The 26,194-nt window shown below is 41.7% G+C and overlaps 2 pseudogenes across 1 annotated transcript; one reads left to right on the plus strand and one right to left on the minus strand.

Moving 5' to 3' along the window:
- The first annotated feature begins 6,271 nt into the window (after positions 1–6,271).
- LOC149103551 (uncharacterized) lies at positions 6,272–7,314 on the plus strand (annotated as a pseudogene).
- Positions 7,315–19,754: 12,440 nt separating this feature from the next.
- Positions 19,755–25,763, minus strand: LOC110062005 (uncharacterized; annotated as a pseudogene). Its single transcript, XR_016201950.1, has 10 exons — positions 25,746–25,763; positions 25,288–25,353; positions 24,916–25,096; positions 24,609–24,723; positions 24,312–24,431; positions 23,581–23,676; positions 22,887–23,214; positions 21,786–22,375; positions 21,326–21,417; positions 19,755–20,919 (listed from the first exon to the last, which is right to left on the minus strand). The product of XR_016201950.1 is annotated as an uncharacterized LOC110062005 (transcript).
- Positions 25,764–26,194: the final 431 nt, after the last annotated feature.

Below are 26,194 nucleotides of genomic sequence, written 5' to 3' on the forward strand. Positions count from 1 at the left end.
GAGCATACACAGCTGGCTGCAAGAATTCTTCCCAACGTTCCTGATATTTCTCACAAATTCCTACTGCTGCATTCAACCATCTGTGAACACGTTTTTTACTTCCATATAGGCATGGACGGTAACTGGTTGTAACAATGTGTTCAATTGAGAGAAGTTTTGTTAGCTGGTGTAATACCGCATTAAGCCATTCTCCTCCTTGATCACTTTGCAAGACTGCTGGAAATCCATATTGCAGGAATACATCATTAAACAGAGCTCATGCTGCAGTAGTTGCTTGTTTATCTGGTACTGGAATTGCACGCAAGAAATTAGAGTAAGGACAAACAGCTGTCAAAATCCATTTATTACCAGTTGGGGTATTAGGCAATTGTCTAACACAGTCTATACCAATGGTGCTGAAGGGACGGTCATATATGCGAATCTGCATCGGCCCATGTTTGGGATCAGTAGACTTAAATTTGATGCAAGCAGGGCATCGCCTGATCCAGTTCCATACATGCTTAGCCATGTTTCGCCAATAAAAGTAATGTGAAAGGGATCCATAAGTAGCTTCGCGTCCTCAATGCATTCCCAAAGGTGAATCATGATACACTTGCAACAGGTGGCACTAAATTTGAATATCATTGGGAACCATAATATGGTAGTGATCTGGGTCCTCCATAAATTCATTGCGATACATTAGCAAACTGTCAAAATAACAGCTGAGAGCTTTGCCATTCGCTCGACCCATTGTAAGTGTTCCTTTGGAATGTTCTTGATTGAAGAAATATCGTGATTTGAGCTATGAAACTTGATTAACAGATTGCACCAGTAATCCTGTAGCTGTCTCTTTGAAAAACTTGATGGATTGTGGTTTAGAGACTCTAAATTTTCAAAGTCTTGAAAGTTGCACTCTGAGGACAGACTTGAGTTTTAGGAACTTGTGGAGTCTTGGACTGGCTTGTGACTTTACTTTTGGGCTGAGGCTCCTTTGCACATTTGGTTCTTTTTGGGGCTGTAGTGAGACAAACTGGGTCAAAGCAATCAGCTTGAGGTATAAGATGTGCATTGTGTAAACAAGCCATAGTATTGTTAAATGTTCCCTGAACAAGTTCAGGGGTATGGTGTGGAATGTCAACTGAGGTTGTGATGATCAGAAACGTGATAACACTGTTCTCTGGAGGTATAACAACATTGTTTTTAGGAATGTTTTCTTTGACGGGGTAACGGCTAAGGACATCAGGAACAACATTTCTTTCCCCTTTTCTGTGTTCGAGGGAAAAGTCAAACTCAGCCATGCTCATACAAGATCTTGCAACTTTTGCCTGTTGTGGTGCCATAGTAGTCAACCATTTAAGATTTGCATGATCAGATACAACTTTAACTCTTCGGCCTAGTATTTAAGAACGAAACTGTTCAAGTCCCCATTTCACAGCAAAGAGTTCCTGGTGCATAGTTGTCCAACGTGATTCAGCTGGTGTGAATGCTCGGGATGCAAATCTCACAGGGTGAAGCACACCATCCTTCTCTTGAGCCAACATGGCTCTGCATCCAAGCTTGCTAGCATCCACATGTGATTCAAACTGAGCATTCCAATCAGGATGGAACAACATAACATCTGGGCGAGTGATATCTTGCTTCAAGTCTTGAAACTCTCTTCCTGTTTCTTCTGTCCAATGAGATGATACACCCTTTTTGAGGAGGGAATGAAAGGCTTCTGTTCGGATAGACATGCATGGAATAAAGTCTCTAAAATATCTGCAGAGTCCCAGAAAATGCTTGACTGCAGAATTTTTCGTTGGTGTGGGCATAGATGAGATTGCTTCTACTCCTTTGCTTATTGGTGTTCAACCTTCTTGAGTGATACGATGTCCCAGTATTTTGATTTCCCTTGCGAAGAAAGTACACTTGGAAGGTTTCAGTTGCATGCCAACTTTAACCAGTCTCTGAAACAACAATGAATACTGTGCAAGGGCTTCCTTGTGTGTCATTGCCCACTGAATTATGTCATCCATGTAAACAACAAGCCACTTGTGCAAATGATCTGCAAAGACAGTGTTCAAAATCCGCTGAAAGGTGTTTGGTGCTGTTTTCAATCCAAAGGGAAGCCTGAGAAACTCATACAGTCCCAGGTGTGTACAAAATGCAGTTTTATGTTGATCCGACTGGCGGATGGGAATTTGCTAGTAACCACTGACCAAGTCACATTTCGCAAATACTTTTCAGGGGTTGACACTTCCTTTTCCCTCAACTTACCAGTATGGAGAGTACACTTGGAAATTTACTTTCCACAGTAAAAATTTCCTTTCCAGAAGACAAGGAAGCGTATTTTTTTTACTAGCCATGATCAATGAATGTAATAAAGTTTAATTTACCAAATGCTTTGTCTTGAGCACTTCAATTATTCATTAGTCATTAAAATTGGGATGCCTTGCTCTTGGCCCACTGTTCCACCAAGTTTTCAGTGCAGGGAGTGGGTCAAAGTCTGAAACAGGAGGACCTTCTGTATTAACCCGGATCAAGGAGTCTAATATATCCACAGACAGACAAGACCACCGATCTGATTTGATCTTTCCCATGAGAGAAAAACCCCATTCACAACAAGATGTTGACAGGGGTACAATCAAGAGAATTGCAACTAACATCAGAATGTTGAAGAACCTGTCACTAACTATTTAACACTCTCTTCCACAAAGCTTTGAAATTAAGATCGAGGAAGTTATTTGAGATGCACACTTTCAGGCCACTCCATTCTTCCTGCACAGCCTCAAGAGCCGAGCAATATGAGAAATACAGGACAGAATATAAAGACCTGACTGTAGCGATGATGGTGAAGCTAGGTAGAATAGATTCCGCAACAATATTAACTTGAAGCTAGAGAAAACGTTGAAAAGATTGGCACGCTAGGAAACCGTAGTGTTTAAATAGTCCTAATTTGCATACGTAAATGGCAAGCTAAAATAAAAATTTGCACGTGAAATCCTACATCCCGGCTCCTAAATGCACTACATAAGCATTTACATTAGCCATAAAGGATTACCACGCAATGTTAACATTAGTTGTTCCTTAGTACAGCGTGACTGGGTGATGAGACAGATAGACAAGTTCCACAACTAAGCTTCCTCCGCAACTTCAGCTGCTCCTTCAAGTAAGACGATCTTGTCTATAGGACGTTCGAGTGTGCTTGATTTTGTTTTCAGCATGACTCTTCTCACTAGACGGTCTCGCTGGTTTGTGTTAACGGCGGTTTGTGTTAACGCCGGTGCGTGCAAGTGGCCATAAACCCCTTGGTGACTTCTTATCTGTGAGCAGTACGATGTCTCCGATTTGAAAATTTCGGCGCGGCCTGAACCATTTCTGCCTTTGTTGCAAAGTTGGGAGATATTCCTTTACCCATTTGCACCAAAATACATCCAATAAGTACTGGATTTGCCTCCTCCTGCGTCTGGAGTATATGTCCTCCTTGGCAAAGATTCCAGGAGGAAACGGTTGGTTGTACCAAAAGAGAAGGTGATTAGGCGTGAGGGGTTCATCTGAGACCTTTGTCAAGGGCCTGCTGTTTACGATTGACTCCGCTTTGCGCATGAATGTTGGCAGCCCTTTGTCATCCAGTACTTGCTCCCTGACCAGTGCGTTTAATACCTTTCTCACTGTCCTTATGCAACGTTCCCATGGACCGCCTTGGTGGGACCCACATGGAGGGTTGAATGCCCACTGGACGTTTCTTTGAAGTAGGAAATCGGCGATTTTTTCCTGGTTCCATCCTTTGATAGAGTGGTTAAGTTTGCGTTCGAGCCATCGACTGTTATTTAACAGAGCCTCTGCGGAGAGCCCACGCGATGCGTTGTGCGCTGGGTTTTACAAGGAGTCAATGTGCCTCACCTCCTGTATTGTACCTATTCAATTGGCCACAAAGGTATGAAAGCGCTTGCTCTCGTTTCGGAGGTATCCCAAAACGCAAGTGCTGTCGGTCCAAAACACAGACTAATCGACCTTTATGTCAGTTTCAGTTCTGATGATCTTGTCCAGTCTGGCTGCGACAACAGCTGCGCTCAATTCTAATTGAGGAATAGTAAGAAGCTTGAGTGGTGACAACCGGAATTTCCGAATGACAAATGAACAATGAATGAGGCCTTGCGCATTTGTGATGCGAAGATAGGACACTGCGCCATAAGCGATCTGACTGGCATCAGTAAAGTGGTGGATCTGACAAGTTGTGATGTCGCGGAAGTCAGGTGGCTTGAAAGTGACTCCAGCTTAGGGAGATCTCCGAGCCAACTCTGCCAGATAGCGATGTCTTCGTTTGACACTATGTCGTCCCATCCTAAGCCTCTTCGACACAAGTTCTGCAGTAGACGCTTGGCTGGGAGGATGAAAGGTGCAGCAAAACCCAGAGGGTCATAGATGGAACTCACGATGGAGAGAATTCCTCTTCTGGTAGAAGGCTTGTCCTTTAAGGATATCTTAAAGCCAAAGGTGTCCGTCTCGACATCCCATCGGATTCCCAGAGCACGTTCACAAGGCAATTGGTTGAGGAGATGATCCTTCACCGAGACTGCTCTTTCTGATGTAGGTACAGACTCAATGACTTTTCTGGAGTTAGAAATCCATTTGGTTAACCGAAATCCCCCTTTGGAAAGCAGTGTGCGAAGTTCTGATACCAGTGATATTGCCTTGGTTTTGCCTTTGATGGACTTCAAACAATCATCCACATAGAAATTGTGCCTTAGAGTTCTCACTGCCTCTTCGCTGAACATTTCTTGATTATCATCTGCCGTCTGCTTTAAGCCAAAATTAGCGCAACTTGGGGACGAGGTGGCACCGAATAAATGAACCAACATTTGGTAATCTTCTGGATCCTTACTGAAATCGTTTTCCGGCCACTATAGGAAGCGGAGAGCATCGCAATCCTTGGGGCTGACACGCACCTGGTGGAACATTCCTTTGATGTCAGACATTATGGCAATGGGCTCTTCACGAAAGCGAATCAGAACTCCCACCAAGGTGTTGGTTAGGTCTGGACCCTGCAGAAGCTGAGAGTTAAGGGACACCCTGTTGTATCGTGCGGCACAGTGAACACTACACGAACCTTGTCTGGCTTGTTTGGGTTCATGACAGGGTGGTGAGGTAAGTACCATGTTACACTGGTGGTGTGTTCCAGTGGAGTCTGGGGTACCATTCGAACGCAGGTCTGGGTTCTTAAATAACCTTCTGCGCAGTAACTTCAAACGGTGTTCTGCCATTGCTTGATTGTTTGGTAAACAGAGCACATCGTCTTTCCAGGGTAAATCTATCTGGTAGTGACCCTCCTTCAAACAGATCGACTCCTTCATGATTGATAGTGCACGCTTGTCTTCTTTAGACATTGCTGGTTTGCTGACGCAAATGGAATCCGAGAATTCCCAGCCGCAGAACGTGCGAAACTGCTGGCTAAGTTCTTCGTCGGCCTTTACAAAGTTGCACACTGGCTGTGGCTGGCCCATTTTCACCAAGGGACCATTCACTGTCCAACCAAATATCGTTCGAGTGGCAAATGGGCCTTGGCCTTGACTAACACGAGTTTAATGAGGTTCCAGGGCCTTTGAAACGTCACATCCAATAAGCAAGCCAATATCCAAATCGATCGTTCGGATTTGAAGATCTCCGAGGTAAGGGAAGCTGATCACATCCTCTTGAGTCGGAATACTGTCATTACTCACGGGTAGGCTCGGTACTGAAAACACGGACGGAAGATCAACAAAGTAATTCTCATCCAGATCAAATACTTCCAGACTGAAGAGATTGCAGCTCGTTATGCAGTTCTGCTTGCCAAGGGTAGTAAGGGAAAGTCGCGTCTTGTCCCCTTTGATGCCCAAAGTCTCCACGAGCTTGTTGGAACAGAATGTGGTATTGGAGCCGCTATCGAGAATGGCGTAGGTTACAGTTGATCTATTTGATCCTTTAGCCTTAACCCTTACAGGAACTATTGGTAAGGCGGTAGCTGATTTGCCGGCCCCAATTGAAGCACACTGACCATCGGCGCTGATGAAGTTGCTTTGGGCGTTGCCTACAGCATTGCTGTCTGGTACTGAAACCTCATGCTCATTAGTATTCTCTCGACGTGATGTCTCCTCAGGTTCTCGAGATATGTGGAGTGCTTGGATTGACATCCGGAAATCTTACAGAAACTTGACTTGAGGCACTCTCTCACAAAATGGCCAGGAAGGAGGCAGTTAACACAGAGACCCTTTAAAGAAACGAACTGAAGTCTCTGCTCCATGCGAAGCTTCTTGAAGTCTTTGCAGCAGACTAGGACTGAGTGATGGCGGAGTAGGAGCATGCTAAAACCGTCTGCCTTCCAAAAGATTTTTATGGCCGAAAAATTGTCTAACCTTATCAGAAAACGCAGAAATAGATCGTCTACAAGTTCTGGAGACGAGATTTCACCTTTGCATGAAGCAAAAAAACTCAGAGATCTTGCAGAAACAGCAGACGAGAACACAAACAGGGACTACGAGGCAAACAACGAAATCATCGAGGCTCTCAGCAAAATTGAACAATTTGGAGAACAACTAAACTCCATCATCGCAAGACTGAGTAAGCTTGATTCAATTGAAAGCTCCGTCAGAAATATTGAAGCCAATTTGGCGAACCTCAAAGCAAGAACGGCCAAGCTTGAAGAGTTTGAAGGAATGGGTAAGAACGATATAGCAGAATTAAAGAAGTCTTGCAGTTTCAATGGCGACAAGTGTAAGGAACATCGAGATGCATTAAAGAAGCAGATGGAGGAGCAAAATAAAAGAATAACCTCTCTGACTGAGAGCAAGAGAAAGCTCACCGACCAAATAAACGACATCACCTCCAAGAACCTATACCTTGAAGCTTATTTCAGGAGAGAGAATATCAAATTTTTTAATGTCCCAGAAGTACAAGAAGAAGATACCAAAGAAGTGTTAAGAAATTTTATGGAACGAGATCTTGGCTACCGCAATGCCCGCAGCATTGAAATCCAACGTGTACACCGTCTAACAACCCAACGGAATAGCGACAGCTTCACGTCCTATAATTGCCAGACCTCTTCAATATAAAGATGTTGAGGAAATTTTCTCTTTAGGCCGACGACTAGAAGAGACTGATATCCAAATGTTCTGCGATCTTCCATTGAAAATCATCAAGCGCCGGAAAGATCAAATGGCAGTTTTCAAAGAAGCAACACGACAAGGCATGAGGGCATCTTTCAGCAAGAGCCAGCCCGACAAGTTGTTTATCAATGGCAAATTCTGGCCTCCGGGTAAACGTCTAGATGCAGCAGAAGAGGCAGATGGGTAACTGTGTTTAATAATTATACCTCAGAACTTTACTTTCTCTATTTATAAATCTTGGGTGGCAGGCGGCTTAGCTGTCCAACAATAATTACTCGATCTGGTTTTCACCTTTCGTGCCCGCTAGTCACTTGAACCCCAAAATGATTAGGATTTTTTATATTTTTGTTTATGCTTTATTTTGTTTACTTGCTTAATACTCGCGCTTTAGTATGTTTATATGTAACTGTTTGTGTTTTCGTGTCACCAGCTTGCTCTTCATATTATTACAATGCTGTTTTGTCAACTCCAGTATGCATTGTGATATAAACTACCTCGCTAAAAATATTTCTGCATTTTGCGCCTACAATTTCTTTCAAGGCTTAAAAAATGCAACTTGTGAATTGTATGCAAAACATTTTCATCCGGCCATAACGCTGTTATTGTCGAATAATCAAGCAGGGCAGATATCCATTTTATCTCCTACTATTTCAATACAAAACAGATAACAATACTATCACTGTAGCTTCTCTCAATGTACGGGGCCTTGGGAATAACGCTAAAAGAAGAGAAACTTTTAATTGGCTCGGATCTAAAAGATATTCGATTTACATGTTGCAAGAAGTACATTGTTTGCAAGAAAATTCTCACCTATGGGCTACTGAATGGGGGTACAAAAGCCTTTTCAGCTCTTTTTCTAGCAGCAAAGCTGGCGTAAGCATTCTTTTTTAAATAACTTCGATCTTCAAATTATGAAAACCTATATCGATGATTCAGGGCGCTTTATCTTGTGTGACTTAAAAACAAATGGAAAGAGTATAGCCTTAACAAATATTTACACTCCAAACGAAGATAATCCTGCTTTCTTTAAAAATCTCCTCGATCACCTTCAAGATTTTGAAGGAGACAAAATCATCATTGGAGGCAATTTCAATCTCGTTCTTGATGTAGAGAAAGATAAAAAAGGGGGCCTGCCCAAAACACATCACAACGCAGAAAAACCATCCTTGAGATATGCGATAACCTTGATCTTGTTGATGCCTGGAGAATATTGAACCCCGAAGAAAAAAGGTATACTTGGCGCCAAACACAGCCTACTGTCCGCTGTAGACTAGATTTCTTCTTATAGTGTAGCGGCTAACAGCTTCAATTGTTCATTTAGTGATACAAGCATGAAATTTGGCAGGAACATTCTCAATTGTCTATTCTTTTATTCTAGTCGATTAGCCACCTGAAATTCGCATTAACAAGAGTTTTTTTCAAAATGGCTAAAAATGGGAGCGATGTGATAAAACGGCGGCCATTTTAAGTAATATCCTTACTTCCAACTCATCTTGAAGCAAACTTTGAGCAGTTTATTACTCCATGATTACAACGTTTCACTGCTAGCATCCTTTAGATACAATTGACTATTCCATACATCTTTCAGTTTCTGAAAATGGCCAAACAATTCTAAAGAATTCTTTCTTTAACAGGCACTCATGATCTCATAGTACTGTTATATACAGGTTACATTATTTGCCAATCCAGTATTCAGTACGGTAATTCAATACGCCCAGAAGTTTCTTAGCTGGGTAATTCCCAAACAATTCTTTTTTAAACTACCTCTGATCATGTATACGTTTCAAATACACAAGTTACATTACATGCCTACTTCAACCGAATTCTGATATTCAGGACAGCAATTCATTACGCCCAGCAGTTTCTAGCTGGCTAATTCAAAAACAGCTTTTCAAACAAGCTTTTGATTTAGTAACAGTGTCAAATAGTGCTGCTATACAATTTACATTGCATGCCTACTATAGTCGATGACCAGGTGGAGCTACTTTTCACACAAGCAGCTACACAAAGCTGTACAGTTCAGCCCAGAAGGAAGACATTTGCACCTTCCACAACAGTCCTTTCTGCAGCCACATCTGGTTAGTTCTCGACAACTTGCAGCAACTGATGGAATGTCAGTCCAAAGTATCTGCCACGTGTCACCTCACCTACTCCACCCCAATCAGCTGGACTTTTTGTGACAGGTCGAGGGAGAGTGGCTTGACCCCAGATAATTCTTCCTTGGTAGGCAGCATGCTCTGAATGTAGCCTGAGGGTAGACTGAGGTGGTATTGCATCATACGGCCTCTGTTTGCGAGCGAAGAAATTCAGTCTTCAATCGTTCACACTTGTATCTGCACTGGACCTGTCATACATGACCACAACAAACTGCACTAGACTCTGCAGATCAGCGTCATCAAGAAATGTCACACAATGACTGAGTTTGGTGAAGGTGGTCGAGACCCCTTTACACTCATTCCATGTTTGCCATGCAGACTTCTTTCCTTAGCCACGGAAAGCAGACACAGTGTCGGATCACGTGAAAGAATGGGAGTCCACTGGCTTTCTCTGGACTGATTGTGTTTACCAGTTCATGCACTGGAATCAATCGGAAATTTTCTCCTTGGCCAAATGCAATCCACACTTTTTCAAGACCAGGCTCGTTTAAGGATTTCTTGACAGATATGGCAATAACTACCACATCGATCCGTGTCGTTTACCTTTATCATTAAAGCCTTACATGGGTCTGCCTCTTTGTGCATACATGATGCTAAATCTTCTAACGCAATTACGCAATTGCAACAGACGTATTCCAAGCACGGCATGTCTGCTTCGGACAACCGATCTGCAAGAAAATGGAAAAGTTCAGTCTTGTTGTTGTTATCTCTCAGAAAGCTTGTCCAATTTTGGGGAGTCTTGCTGGTCGGTGTAACCCTTCTTCGTATCCCTTTGCCCCTTTTGGATTGTGCCTCTACTTTCAGGCTGGACTCCCTATACACATCAAACACAATGTCAACTCTTTGGTACTTGGTAGAATATGGTCTAACTCTTGGAAGGATATCCTCATTGGCGTAGTCATCAAATGTCTTTGATGTACGTGGGGGTTGGGAGTTGACAAGAGCTCAGTAATCCATCTATGATGATTGCATCTGCCTCTGGTTCTGTGTTTGGTATCAAAGTCTTAGACTCAAGTATCTCAACCAATTGCGATTTCTGACATGTGTGAAGTTTCCCACTGTCACTGAGGGAAGCCGGAGCTGACTGGTTTTCGTGCTGGAAGAAATCATGCAAATCACACTGTCTGCTTTAACATGAAATGAAAAGTTGGGAAAATAGGTGACAGTCCTCTTTCAGTGTCCTCTCCTTGGAACTGGCAGCACTGGAAATTTCCCCTTACTTGAAGAAAGTGATCTCGTCTTTCTATTTGATAAAACAAGGTGTGCTCTTCTTTCTTCAGTCCTTCAATGAAGGATTAGAACTGAGCTTTGCCTCTGCTATAGTGAGTTGCAACAAGTCCTTAATTAGCCGGATCGGCAACGTCCTTAGCTGTTTGTCTTACACAAGGAGGTCTGCAGACTCTTCTTCAAAAGGATTGCCCATTTCTTTAAATACTGTGAATAGCTTTTCCACTTTCTCAGACTGCTATTTGAGCACTTCCGCCTTGTTCGTGATGTTTGCTACTGATTGTTGTATCTTAAGTTCCCGCAACCTCTTCGTAGCGAGCGACTAGGCAGCTCACCGCTGGTCCAGCTATCATCCACCTCCAGAGTGCTGTAGGGTCCTCTGTCAAGCCTATCGCTCCTCCATCATCCTTGATGACTGCATTGTTTTGTTCGTGGGCTTGGTCGATTGCAATTGACGAGAATTCTTTGCAAGATTTGTGCTACTTCTGGATGTTGTTGATCGATGGTCATCATATCTCTGAGGTGAATTTAAAGCCACCACGCATAATTCACATTGTTGTTTGCAAAGAAATAGGGCAAAAGTTCTGCCAGCTTCTCACGATACAGGCAAAAGTTGGCTTCTCTAAATGAACGAACCAATGTTAGAATGGTTAGCTCTAGAGCTAAAACGAAATGCGAACTGTGGACTTTCGAGTCTTCGTTTCTTACACCACTCTTCGAAATCAAGAACACCTTGTGGACTTTAAGATGTATCTCTGCTATAGCTATTATATGCAGCGTGCCGCTGCTTGTATAGACAACATGCTGTGATATGATGTGCTTGACGAGATCTGGTAACACTTGAGGTTGACAGATAAGATTCTGAAGTACCAGATGATGCAACTCCTGCCTCAACAAGAGCACTTGTCTAACCACTGTCCTGAAGTAAAGACTCTATCAATTTCAGAGCAGCCATTTCTATGTGAAGACCTATATTTGAGATGAATCGTCTGAAAGGTTTAAAGTGCAAAAACCTTTAAAACATATGTCAACCTTTTGACCCAAGTACAAGTAATATATGAGGGTTAAAACTAAAATCTATTATCGAAATAACCTAAGTACAAAATTCTAAAATACTTACAGACATGTTCCGCTGGCCATGATAAAGGCTGCTCCTTCTGCGACTCTTGATAGCCTGCGGACATTTTTGCCAGCAGCCAACGTTTTCTACTCAGCTATAGTATTTTTTTAGTTTCTTTGCTCGACAATGAACTTTTGTACTGCAACATCATCAACTTCTCCTGTATAAGACTGCGAATTAACTCTATACCTAGAGTTAATGGCGGCCATGTTGAGATAAAGACCACCTATTTAGTAAATTGTTAAAAAAAGTGTTACACCGCCAAATTTGAAGTGGCTAATCGATCAGAAAGAAAGAATACTTAATTTAAAACATTTCTGTAAAATTTCATGCTTGTATCACTAAGTGAACAATTTTGCCAAAAAAATGATGTTAGCCGCTACACTATTAACAAGTCAGGGTTTGCTGGGTAGCGTTATCTCTGCAAACATTCTACCGGGCTTTAAGACAGACCACTCAATGATCACATTAAATATATCTCTTCACTCAAACCCAAGAGGGCCTGGTTTTTGGAAACTCGACACATCCCTTCTGGCCAATAAGGATTACATTGATTTGATAAGGTTAACTATCCATGAAACACAGAACAAATACGAAAAACGATGAGTCAATAAAGCCCGTGCTTCTTTAGGATATGATCAAACTTAAAACTCAGGAGAAATATCTTAGCTTCGCTGCTGCCAAAAAGCGTAAAACTTTGCATAAACAGCATGAGTTAGAAGAAAAAATTGCCTCACTAGAAAAAGAACTGGAACAGCCGGCTGCTGTCTGCAAAATGCAAAAAACAAATAAAACAGAAATCACAAAGGTGGGGCAATCTTTCGCAATCTTTTCATCAAGTTTCTCCAGTTGATGCAACAATTTCTTGTATTTGAACGCGAATTGCTCCACTGATTCGCCACACTCTTGCTGGATAGCGCTCTACTCGACTGCTAATCGGCGGCACTTGTCTTCTTTGGATTCACCGAATTCCTCTGCCGCTTTTTCTGCATAGCCTTCTGTAGTTTTGGCAATTGACAACACCGACCTTGGCCAGTCGCAAAAACGTTGTTCCAGAAACGACAAGCGTTTTTCAACATGGAGATGCAATGTTTGCTGGGTGAATCGCTCCAGGAATTCGGATATGTTGTCTTGAACCACAGAATCTCGACGAAATGATGGAAGTTGCATGGAAGGCATGCAAAGGCCTTGATTATGGTCGTGATGAGGCGCTGCAGGAGCCGCTTCCGCCATGTTGCCGACTGTTTGAGTGACTTGAGAAACGTTTGCAGTTAGGTCTTTCACAACGCTGATGAGTCCAGCTGCGACTCCTTGAAGTTCTTTGATTGTTGGCATGAATTCTGCAAGATTTGGATTCTCCACCACTTGTAGACATTGTTGGGGGAATTAGCTGACATGTAGACAAAATGTAGAAACGCAACTTATATTCTGAACAAGAAACAGGAAGTTCCGACAATACTCAATACTCGTGAAATGCATGAAGAAGATCTCAGTTCCCCTCGCTCGATCTCGACTTTGTGCCATGTGCTCTGTCACGTGACCTTATTTGTGTCCCATGATTCGACTACAGGGGATGGGGTGGGGGTCCTCAAGACCAAGACATTTAAAGATATTTAAGAAGCCTACTTGTAATTTCTAGAGGGGTGGGGGTGGGGATATTTTCTGGAACTACGCAATAAAAACTTTTATTTCTGTAGCTCTGATCCATTCCTATGTTCATGCCAATTACAAGGCCAAAAAAGGTGAAATATAACTAAGAAAAAGAAAAAAATCCACCTATTATCCACATGAAGTTAAAGGAGAATAAAATTAAATCGTGCTCCTGGATTCGTATACCAGGGGTGCTTTCCATTCAACAAAAGTCACCGGTTCAAGTTTTCGGAATTTTTGCTGGTCGAATGGAACGCGTCCAACTGCTTCCCAGAATTTGAAGTCACGTGCTCTGCAACGCAGGGGATGCTGGGTGAAAATTTGTTGTGTTTTAAAATGGCGGACTTTTTGAACATTTTTGCGGCTTTAGAGCAGGATGACTGTGAAACAATAATTTGTACCATTCTCGATAGCAAGGATGATGTAATACTTCTGGCTGCAGTTGCCTGCTTTATGCGGAGGGAATTAACTCGTGTAAATGGGTACTTTGAAGTAACTACTCCAGCGTATTTGTCGGGGGAGTTCGAAAACCATTTCCGGATAACTAAGGAAACGTGTCAGTTATTGACACAAGAAATAATGCACACTGGGTGGATTCCAACTGTATCAAGTTGTGTACACGACCATGTGCAGGATGATATGAGAACTTTATTCAGATCACACGTAACTCGATATATCGTCATTGCACAATCACTACGAATAACAATCAACCGGAAGAGGCATATATTGTAACATCTCCCCTTTTATCAACGCATAAAAAACTAAACTTTCTCTCTAATAGCATCTTATTGTTCGTTGTTCTGAAACTGTAACTGTACTATAAAGGTATGAGAACTATGGTCCATGTCCTTAACACACGTAGTCCTGGAATCTCACGGGTGGTTTGATAGTCCTAGAACTCGATCTTAGTGCTGGTGGACTGGGCACAGGACCGGCTGTGCTGGACAGAGTCTGTGGGCGGTGACAGGGCTGTTTCGGGGTCATCCTCTGATGCTGGTAGTGCTTCTGGAGTTGGCTTGATTGCTTGTCTATTTCACCGCAACACTTCTCCGTTGGCTTCTACCAGGTAGGATCTATCAGAAAGCTTCTGTAGACAGGTTCCCGCTTCCCAAGACTTGCCTCTGTGGAGTGGAGCAATGCGTACCTCCTGACCAATGTCGAGGTCTGGTAACACTTTGACATTTCTATCATGGTAGCTCTTCGCTTTCTGATGTTTCTGCTGGATTTTGTCTGGCACTCCTTCAGGGACTTCAGGATACAGCAGGTTGGTTGCTATGGGAACTAGTGTCTTTGTTCTTCTTGACATCAGCCGCTGGACTGGGCTTGACTGTATTTCAGCTGTAGGGCTATTTCTGTAGGACAACAAACTTAGCCAGGGGTCTTTGTCATCTTTCAGGGCCTTCTTGAAGAGACTTTTGACAGCTTTGACTGCTGATTCTGCCTTTCCGTTGGACTTTGGGTGGTAAGGAGATGAGGTGACATGTTGAAACTCCCACTGTTTTGCGAACTCGGCAAACTCTCTACTGGCGAACTGTGGTCCATTGTCGGAAACCAAGATATCCGGAATACCGTATCGACTGAACTGTACTCTCATGAACTTGATTATGGCTGACGAGGTGGTCTGCTTGAGAGGGCTGACTTCGACAAAGTCGGAGTAATAATCTACAAGGACTATATAGTCCTTAGAGTGAAGCGTAAACAAATCTGCGGCTAGTCGACTCCAAGGCCTGTCTGGAATCTTGTGAGTCTGCAGTGGCTGTTGAGGGTTACTCGCTTGATACTCGGCACACACGTCACACTTCGCTACTGCTTCTTTGATGTCACTGTTCATGGCTGGCCAGTAGACTCGATCTCTTGCTTTTCTCAGGCATGCTTCTATTCCAAGATGACAGGCACTCCTTTTCTATCTGTGCATACCGTTGCTCTACTTGTGAGAGTGTTCTGGAGGCGAACGCAACTGGTTGTCCGTTTTGCAACAATGTAGCTCCGAGGCCCTTCTCGCTGGCATCACACTGTAGGGTTACCTCGGCATTCATGTCGTAGTACTTGAGCACTGGGTGGCTTGTCACTAGTTTTCTGATCTGCTCAAAGGCTTCATCGTGCTGTCTGGACCAAATGAACCTCGCATCCTTCTTGGTCAGTTCTCGTATTGGTTGGGCAATCTCTGACAACCGGGGAAGGAACTTGGCGAGATAGTTTACAAAGCCAAGAAGACTGAGTGTTTCCTGTTTGCAGGTGGGCTTGGGCATTTCGCTGACAGCTTGCACTTTATCTGGGTCTGGTTTGAGCCCTTCCCTGGAGAGGACATGACCCATGTACTTGACTTCTGGCTTTCGGAGGTTCAGCTTCTTGCTGTTAAACTTCAGATTAACCTTGCGTGCTCTTTTCAGAAGTTGAAGCAAGTTTTTGTCGTGGTCTGCATTGGCTTCCTCCAGAGTATCACCAGACCCTATCACCAGAATGTCGTCTCGTAGCACTTCTACGCCCTCCAAGTCACCAAGGTGCTCATGTAGTTTGCATTCAAATTCCTCCGGTGCGGCACAGACGCCAAACGGCATGCGGAGGTAGCGGTACCGGCCCATGGGCGTCCAAAAGGTGGTCATTTTGCTGCTTGTTTCGTCCAAACTAATCTGGTAAAATCCATCCTTTGCATCTAGCGTTGTGAAGACTTTGGCGTTGCTTAGCCGTGGAAGGACTTCTTCTAAGGTTGGCATCTGGTATTTTGGCCGTTTTACTGCTCCGTTAAGGTCCTTGGGATGTAGACATATTCTGATTTTGCCAGGCTTGGCAACGACGACCATACTGCTGATCCAATCAGTGGGTTCAGTTTCCTTTACTAGGATGTTCTTCTTCTCAAGCTCTTCTAGTTTTGCTTTGACTTCTTTGTGTAGCGTGACTGCAATGTGTCTGGGTGCGTGATGCACTGGCGTGACTTCTGGGTCAACTGTGAAACTTGCTTTGCCAATGTGTCCGAGGCCTTCAAACACGTCTTTAAAGTCAGTGAGGACCTTTGCTTTGGTGAGCAGTGGTTTGGTTTCTTGAATAGTGTTAACTAACGTTGTCGGCTCACAGTTTATTTTTAGTAGTCCTAGCGTTTCACAAGTTTCTGCAGACAATAACGGCTTGCTGTTTCCTTCTACAACTTGAAACTTGAGCTCGTGCCGTTGCTTGTTTTCTTTGAGAACGTTGAGTTTCACTTCTCCAAGTGGTTTCATCACCGAGCCATTAAACAAACGGAGTGTGACCTTGCTTGTTTGGAGAGCCGGATTTCCGTTCTGGCTGATGACTGACAGGTCGTGATGAGTTAGAACATTGCATGTTGCTCCTGTGTCCAACTGACAATCCAATTTTGTCTTGTAACGAGCGTTAGCGTCGTAGAATTCGAGTGAGGCGAAGAGCTGTTTCCCTTTGGCTTGCACTGACGAAACTTCTTCGACTTGGTATAAGAATTCATCGGAGTCTGTTTCCTGTTCGTCATCGGTTTCCTCGGCTATTTGTTTAACTTGTCGTCTAGGAGCTGATCTGCATACTGACGCGAAGTGGTTGGGCTTCTTGCATGCTTTGCATTCATGGCCGTAAGCCGGACAATTTTCGAGGTTGTGTCTCTGTTTTCCTCCACAATTAAAGCACTGCCACTCTTCGCATTGGCGCTTGATCTTGACGTTTCTTGGGATCACGTTTCTTGGGATCACGTTTCTTGTGATCACGTGAATTGCGTTCTCGAACAACATGGACCTCCTCTGTGGCTTTTTTTTCGTCTATCTTCATGGCTTTTAGCTGGTGGCTTGCAGCTTCGCTTGACCTACAAATGTTGAGGGCCTTGTTGAGATCTAGAGTTTCTTCTTTCAGGAGACGCAGTTTTGTTGAATGATCCTGTAGACCAATAACCAATCTGTCTCTGATCAGCTCGTCTGTCGGCATTCCGAATTCACACGTGGATGCGGCCTTTCGCAATCGGTTAATGAAACTATCCACGGGCTCTTCGAGGTTCTGTGTGCACATGTTGAATTGGTAGCGCTCGTAGACTACATTTCTCTTCGGTTTGAAATACGACTCTAACGCCTTAATGCATTCGCTTATGTCGTCTCGCTCCTCGGGGCTGAGTTTCAGGTTTAGAAATATCTGCAAACATTCCTTGCCCATTACGGAACGAAATGTAGCCAGACGAATCTTCTGTTCTTGCTTGTCGAGGCTTGTGGCGACTTCGTAGTCTGTCCACTGTTGCCGAAAGAATTCCCAATTGTTCACTGCATCGCCCTTGACGTTCATCGGCGAAGGAATCGGGAAATTCGACGTAAATGTAGGTGCACGTGGGGCACTCGTCGACGGTCCTGTCTCTGGCATCGTGTAGAGCGACTGTGTTCCTTGAAATGAGTGTAATACTCGTAGTAACAGCAATGGCCTATAGAGGCGTATTCACTAGTATTGGGGTAGTTTTACTTCTGACACCATGTATCAGGTTGTTTACACGACCATGTGCAGGATGATATGAGAACTTTATTCGGATCACACGTAACTCGATATATCGTCATTGCACAATCACTACGAATAACAATCAACCGGAAGAGGCGTATATTGTAACACCAACTGGCAACAAATTGCTGCATTGATGCTGTAGAAAAAGACTGAAATCGTTTGACACAAAGCCACACGCTGAGCATTGATACGCTGCTCCGCCCGCCATTATTGCTCTTTCAAGTGTCTACGTGAGCTCACGCTCAGTAGGGAGACTAAACCCGATATCTCTTGCGAATGAAACAAAATTTTCCATAATTCCGGAAATTCCATCTAAGAGGGTGCACTCAAAACGTATTCCTAAATTTTCAAAAACTTTTCCCGGAATTTTTACCGTTCCATTCAATTTTGGACCGGAAATCTCGGAATTTTTGGTTGAATGGAGAGCTCCCCAGTATTTGTACTCCAACAACCTGACAAATTCGTGAAATTGATTGATAATAAACTAACGATCTACATCACTTCAATAGCAGGTGTGAATCCAGATGTTCAGCTTAACTTATCAACTAATACTCTCTGCAGGTGAAAGTTTAGACTCTTAATTAAAAGATCTCAAATCTAAAGACTCCACTTTCATCTTTCTGCTAGGAAAAGTAGAAATTGTACGTGCAGAACAGAAAAGCCAGGGATGCATAAGTAAGGATAATGGTATTTCCACATATTTCTTGATAACCTTTAATCAGATTTTTTGGTCATTCTAGCTCTTGCTGTTCCTTTGTGGCACATACAAAAATTCATCTGATACCATTCAATTTCTTAATGGAAGAATCTCTGTAAAACTTGCAGTTGCTGACTAACCTCTGGAAGAAGTCTATTTTCCACCAGCTGATCATGTTTTGGCCTGCTTATTTTTATTCCCAAAAAATTAGTCCAAATGTATAAACAGACATGTTGTATAAGAATTGTATCAGTGCCAATATTTTTCATGCAACCTACATACATGTACAAATAAACACAGTAAGAGCTGACTTGAGACTGTTTGTCTCTCACATGTATGCTGAAAAGTTACCAATACACATGTATTAATTGTTCTTTAATTAATGGAAGTTGCCCGCTGAGTAATGGTAATTAGACCAAGTGGAGAACAAATCAGAGTAATTGTGTCATCTATAACAAAGTTTGGAAATAAAAATGTCTTTCGAGAACTTCATTTAAGCGAAAAAGTTTGTATCCAATTACAGGTATCCAATTAAAAAAGTTCAAATTAGACACCTTTATTTGAACACCCATGCAATCATGCAATGATTATGTGACAAATAAGTGCATGGAGAACCAGTTATGATCAGGAGTTTTGTTATTGTTACAATTAGTAATAGTAACTGCACCGAGTGGAGTACAATTCAGGGAGTAATTGTACTGGCCCGAGTGCTTGTGAAAGAAACAACAAAGGCCCATGTGGCTTGAACAACTTTAATTCCAGAGTAAAACTGTCCAAACTGAAGTAACATACCGCCATCAGCGGTAGAGAACAAAAGGGGGAAAATACAACGGGAGAAATGACAGAAAACTTAAGCCTTTCCGGGCTACAAGGGTACCGTGTGGTCGAAACTACTAAAACTAACAAAGCTGACATGCTGGGAAGTAATGACGTAAGTAATGACGCAAACTCGAATCGTCACGCAAACGTGACAGACGTGACAGAAAAGGCACACGGGTGCCGTTACAGTAATCGTGCGGGTAATTTCAAAATCGGATGACCATAAAGCATGAGGCCAGTTTGAAATTATGAGCATGATTACTCCCTGAATTGTATGACATGAGATCCAATTACTGATCAATTGTAGCTATAACAAATTTCGGAATTAAAAATGGCTTTTGAAACTTCTTTTGAGCGAAAATGTCTGCAACACTTTTCATAAGTTTTGAAACTGTAGGAAACCGTGCGAAGGAAGCCATTAACATATGTGTAATTGATGTGCAAGTCACGTGGGTTTCCAATTAGAAAAAGTTCAAATTGGATACCTGTAATTGGACACCCACATGATCGCGCGCCGATTACGCGACAAATAGGCACACGGAGAACCAATCACAATCGAAAATTTTGTTATAGATATGATTAATAGTAGAACAAGACAATGGTAATGAAAATATCACATTATTTAGCAGTGCAGCTTCCGTGAAAGAGGGCAAACCACAAGAACATTTTCGTCTGAAACAATGTCAAGTGCTGGAATAAACTAGCCATAAATTCTCTAAGCAGGGATGAAACTTGCATCTCCTTCAGGTTTAAAGAGATCTTTGCACCAGACCTCAATTGGAGCCCCTAATGAATTTCTTGCAGGATGTGCTTGAAACCAATGCACCGAAGCCAGTATGCAGGGCACATAACAACCCTTAACTCGTATATTCCGCTTCATATAAAAGTCAACAATTCCAGGTCGTAAGTCACTTCCAGAGTCATCAATTTTGTCCCCAGGTTTTGCACTATCGTGCTAGGATCTATCACCTCTAGATTTACTTGATCCAAATAGGTCTCCATTAAATCTACAGGAAGCAAATCGTTGTAACAGACTCTTCACCTATTTCATCAAAAATAGCACCGTAACATTTCTTGAGATGAACAAGGGTATCGGCATCTAAACAATCTCAAGAAAAGGGTCCATAGCATGTGTATAGAGAGTCAGCACAGGCCCAGTGGCCACCTTTTTGCAAGGGTCCAATAGGGAGGAGACTAACATGGATGAGTTGTGAAAATATGTTATCACGTTCAACAATATAGTTTGCTCTTGTAGACCTCCTGATTGCTCTGAGGTTAGTCTTGCTATCAGTGGGTGGATAACTTCTCGAAAGACAATTGGAAGGGGAATGTCTTTCATAAACTGATTTGTAGTAAATTCCCTCATCAACTGTATCTCAATTGCCCATTGATTTGTGCTATAGTCCCCAAGAATGCCATTGTAGCATTTAGAGCTAAACAACTAAAAGGCATACACAGGTCCAAAGTCTAGGACACAGTTTAGAGGATGCGTATGCAGATGCATATTTGGAGTTACCATTTCCTTCCCATACAACCCTTGAAAACCCTTGCAAAACTGTAAAAGGTATGAATGAACCAACATTGCTTCAGCGTCTGTTATTACTGATGAGCATAAATAGGAGCATGCCAAAGCAAAATTGTGCCAGAGTTCTAAGTCATTGCTTGGCAGAATATTCCAAATTTTGATGAACCTAAGAAATCGTTTTAAAATCATAGTTTTACCTCACAAACAAAGTTAAGTCTGCATTTGGGCCAAGTTGCCCAGCAGTTTGGAGCTTATTCTTGTTTCCTAAGCATGAAGCAACTAGAGGTATTGCTACTCCTCCTTGAGGGGGATACTAGTCCAGCAAAGCTTTTCTAATCTATATATAAAAAACTTGCTGGTACCCATTTAAAAACCTGGGTGAGGAAAGGCACTATGATAGTGAAGTGACTTGTCCAAGAAAAAAATACCCTAGCCAGTGCTTGAATCCAAACCTCTCAAATCAGAGTCCAGCAACTAAGCATAAGGCCACTGCACCTCTCACTCATTCAGTTTAACATATCAGTCATGTATCAATATTTACAGCAACAGTCTAAACACTTACGGCAAATATCTTGGCAGTCAGCTTAATGGATTTATGCCATATATCAAGGGAGTGGAAAAGTTTGCTAGGACTTCACAGTTTGCCTCTGGAGGAAAATACAATAATGATACTAAATACTGTGTTCAAATATGTAACTAAACTGTTGTCAATAAAACACAATTTACATACCCCTTTAATCCCCTTCCCCTTTTTAGAGCCCTGCATTTGATAAAACACTCAAAGTAAAAAACACGGAACAAGGACATTGCAGGGACAATAACAATGATAAACTTCAGATAAGTCTGATACCGAGAAACTGTTCTTGGTTGTTTCTTCCCATATTTAGTTCTTGGACAAAAAGGTATAAACTATTTAAGATAAGGGACACCAACGAAGAAAAACTCAACAAAATATACATACACACAGAATGTTTTTACCTGATAACAGTGAGATAATAATTTTGTATAATTGTACCTTTCAGTTCTCTGACCATCTTCATGATCACTTTTGAGGCGTCTGTTACAAGCTCTCCAAGGTTGAGGCTGTGCATCATTTGTTCCAAAAGCCTTTTACAACCCATCTTCTCCATCAGTCTCGAGGAGTCCCCTGCTTCACGCTTGTCAATAACCTCAATATCTACAATAACATTCAGATAGTGCTCCATCACAGTGTACACGCAGTACTTGGCACTGAACCCTGGGGAATGCATTCTCCCATCACCGCAAGCTACAAGAATATCATTTTCAAACACCTTCCAAATATCCTCCTTCATTTTGTTCCAAAGCTCTCTGATGCTAGGCAGAGCATACAAATTTTGAATCCTCTTGAAGGTTTTAGAGGTCACATAATGCAAATTCTTACTTTTTGGCTAGAAGAGAAACCTTTTCAAAATTGTTTCCTGAAATTAGAACTGAAGAAGCCAACAATATACTGATGACACAAATTTCTTGACCCTGTTTTTCACCCAACACAGCCAAAGAACTCCAAATACCATTATGCCCCTCACTACACCTATGTGTAATAAGCAACACCCCAGCCTCTAATTTTTCTCCTAAACACGGAAACTCACTCTCGAACCACATGATTGGGATCAGGCAGTTATTTTAATCCTACACATACAAGTAACATGGAAAATGATTCTGCTGATTACAATCTTCGAATAAACTACGATAAAACTAAAGGCCCATCGAGAGCCTATACAAGATGATTATAAAGACATAAATTACAAAGATTATAAACACAACGAAAATCATTACTGCCATGGAAGTGGGTGGGCGGGAAAGCTAATGCTGGTAACTTGAAAAGTGCAAATAATAGATAGCTATTGCACTATTGCTAGAATGATGCTGATGTACACTAGATCCAAAACTAGGTTACATACTAGGTATTGAGCAATACCACAGTTATTTTACTCTAAAGTACGTGGTGGAATTTTACTGGTTTGCTATAGTCTCATGACTTTGCAATAAAGTTACTCAATCGACTAAAAAAGGCTGTGGCCTTTGCCTGAACCCAGCTGTGAAACTAATGAGTGTTGTCATGTCTAGATTCATATTAATGGTTTTAATATTCAACAACAACTTTCCACATTCCATCGCAACCAACTTCACTACACTGTCCCTCAAAGAGTTCCATGATTTTCTCAACCCCAACAATGACTTTGTGTGCCTGAACATATTCGAGGAATTTCTGCATATTTTTGTTAACAAATAGAAGCTCTTCTATGCCAGTGCTTACTCTCCTTTTCCTGTTGTTTTGGTAGTCATCAGAAGTCATTGAGCCAAACTCTGGGAGGCTTGTGGAGGGTTTAGTGTCTGACTCTGGCAAGGGTTCCGGTTCTGGCTCAAGTTCAGGGTCTATTTCAAGGGCTGTCAATGAACCACCATCCATTGCAGATGAAAACCTGTAACAAGAATTAAAATGATAACAATATACCAGTACATGTATTTATACTGTTAATCTCTTTTCCCAGGGAACAGTAAGTAGAAACTTGTGTTTTGTGGCGTCATTCTGTTCGATTTGCGTTTTCAAGAACTTGCAAATAACAAGTAACAAACAATCAGAGTTGTCATTCAGTTTTAACAACTGCTATTACTGCGAAAGATCTATATGAACTATGAATGTTAATATATTTATTACATTTTACCAAAGGTCAGTGAGATTGACAACACGAAAAAACTACAGTGTGATAACTTACTGTGTATAATCCAGTTGGAAGGAATCAAGACTCTAATCCTCTTCACTTGAACCATCTTCTGAGTCACTTTAATCCTCATCCACCTCACTATCCAACCCAGCCTCTACTTCACTGACATCCTCTGAATCTTCACTGCTACTCAAATCAATAGCGTACTCACCATCAGATCTGAAACAACAAAATGTTTGTGAACAACAGAAGATACAACAATTACAAAATCTGCATTTTGTTTTACCAAAGTGGTGAATTAACTGCAATGCTAAAAGTAAATATATCATTTTTATCAGGGATGAGAATAGATTCATGTTTACCAGTACTTCAATGGCAACAGCAAACCTACATGGAACTATAGTGCCTTATGGTTTAGTTTGCTGGACTCTAATTCGAGTGGTTTGGATTCAAATTGGGTTTTGCCAGAACAGTTCGCAGTGGACCTCTAAACTTTGGAATATATCTTTTACACTGGAAATTACAACTTATTGTACTCCCAGGAGCTACAAATATTACAGTGTGTGAGCGATCAAGGCAAAACAGGTAGAAAATATGAAATATAAAAAAGCACACACTTTCATATGATCAACAGTTCTGAATATCATTAATAAATCATTTGAAATTCAAATTGAAATGAGGGGAGTAAAGAATATTGTATGCCAACACACTATCTGGCTTTCAAGCATTAGCTTTAGCAAAAACACACTAATAGATATGTTTGCACAAGCCTAAGAACAAAAAGGGTACAACTAAGATGATAACAGATACAGTCCAATATAACACAACTAAGAATAGTGAGGAAACTCCCTTACTCCTCTTCGTTGACCGCTTCTGAGTGCAAATTTCCTTCCATGGAAGAAAAGCCAGGATTCCATGTCATCATTTTATCCAGGAGAGTCTGGTGCCCTGTTGGTTCTTCTTGATCCTGGGATCTAAGTGTTGAGGTAACAGTTATGTCGACTTCACTGCTGAACATACGGTAAAATAACGAAATAATTTTTACTTCTCGTGTGTGATTTCCGAAAATCATTGCACTGTCTTTGTATGCGATGAACATTCAAACATGCATGCAACCATTAGTATGTTCAAAGTTCAAGACAAACACTTACTTGCTAACAGATGTGTTGTCTGCAGCACTGCTGAACAGTACAGAGGAAACTGGTATTTCACCGATGGTACCAGCTGTTTCCATTGGGGTCAACTGAAAAAACAACTGCCTTCTTCCTGTGAAAATCAAAAATATAGCAGCATCAGTCATTTGTCACACATTTACATTATAAATATTTCCTCAAGACAAACTGGAAATGCTTGCTCTTACGATGACTTGAATTAAAACAGGAAAGAAAGCTTGCTTAAATAGTGTGAAAGACACACAAAATTTAAATTCATTCTTGAAGTTATCTTGAGAAGTTTTACCTTGTGTCGATGTTGTAGTCCCTGGGAGCACAAGCTCACTCGATCTATTGTAATCTCGATCCGTAGCAATGCCAAGGTTTTGATGGAGCAATATCTCAGCAAACTTGCTATTGGTAATTCCTTGAACACCAAGGGCCTCCTTTCGCCCAGTCAGCAAAAAAATAAGTATAAGAAGTGGAGAGAATATTTATGTAAAGACGTGACCTGTTTAAAGCAGAAAACACTCAATGCGAACGGATGGAAATTCTCAGATGGTAACTCTGCCTTCTTTCGGGTGCCCCAATAATGGTGGATTGACTGTGTGAGTGTGCAATGCATACTGGGTGGGTCAGATTCTTTAAATAGCCATTTGTAAAAAACTATTACAATAACCTTTTCCTCGTGTACTTCACTGATTACTTCATTGTGAACTCTCTGTTTAGTGGGGAATTTACAAACCTGAAAGAGAAGAAAATGCAGAAACATGAATGCTGCCAATTGATGTCTAACTACTCTGATCTTTACCAAAAACATACTTGTTCATAATAAGTTACCTATGAGTAATAAGCATGGAACATGGTCAAAAACAGGCAGGTACAGACTGGATCAACTCAATTGATGCCATTCTTATTTAAATCAGCGATCCGAGTTGATCCAGTGCGACTTCTGTCCCTGCCCATGAACAACACAGAATAGTCCGTGCTCTGTTCATTGTGGAAAGTTCTTCCATTCTTTGAAACTACATATTGAATAGCTTCTATGTACATTAAACAAATGGCAATACAAATGTGACATTGAAACACAGATTTTAGGCCTTTAAAAATTAATTTCAATCCTAATTAAAATCCTACCTCATTCATGTCGGCCATCTTGAAAACCACATGTTTGTTGCGCAGGGCCTGATGTCAATCGACAGTTACGTGTGTAAGTGTCGATCGACAGTTATAAGTGTCAATCGACAGTTATAAGTGGCGATTGACAGTTATAAGTGCAGATCGACAGTTATAAGTGTCGATCGACAGTTGTAAGTAGTGATAGACAGTTAACCTTTCCGACAGTTATCAGTGTCGATGGCCAGTTAGTAAGTGTGGCAACAAAAAATGAGGAAATACTTTTGATGACCCTTCTAATCCACCGTATTATCTTGATCGTTCAATCAGGGCATCAGATTTTATTAACAGTATTAAAATTTTAAGAATCAAAAAGTTTAGGGATGGAACATTTTATTTCTGTGTGAGATGGGGTGGGCAATAGCCACAAAATATTCCTGCAAAACATACTTACATTAAACGTGCAAAAA

Source organism: Orbicella faveolata, unplaced genomic scaffold (assembly GCF_042242905.1).
Source record: "Orbicella faveolata isolate gen_17 unplaced genomic scaffold, um_ofav_v1 contig_35, whole genome shotgun sequence".
Classification (NCBI taxonomy): Eukaryota; Metazoa; Cnidaria; class Anthozoa; order Scleractinia; family Merulinidae; genus Orbicella; species Orbicella faveolata.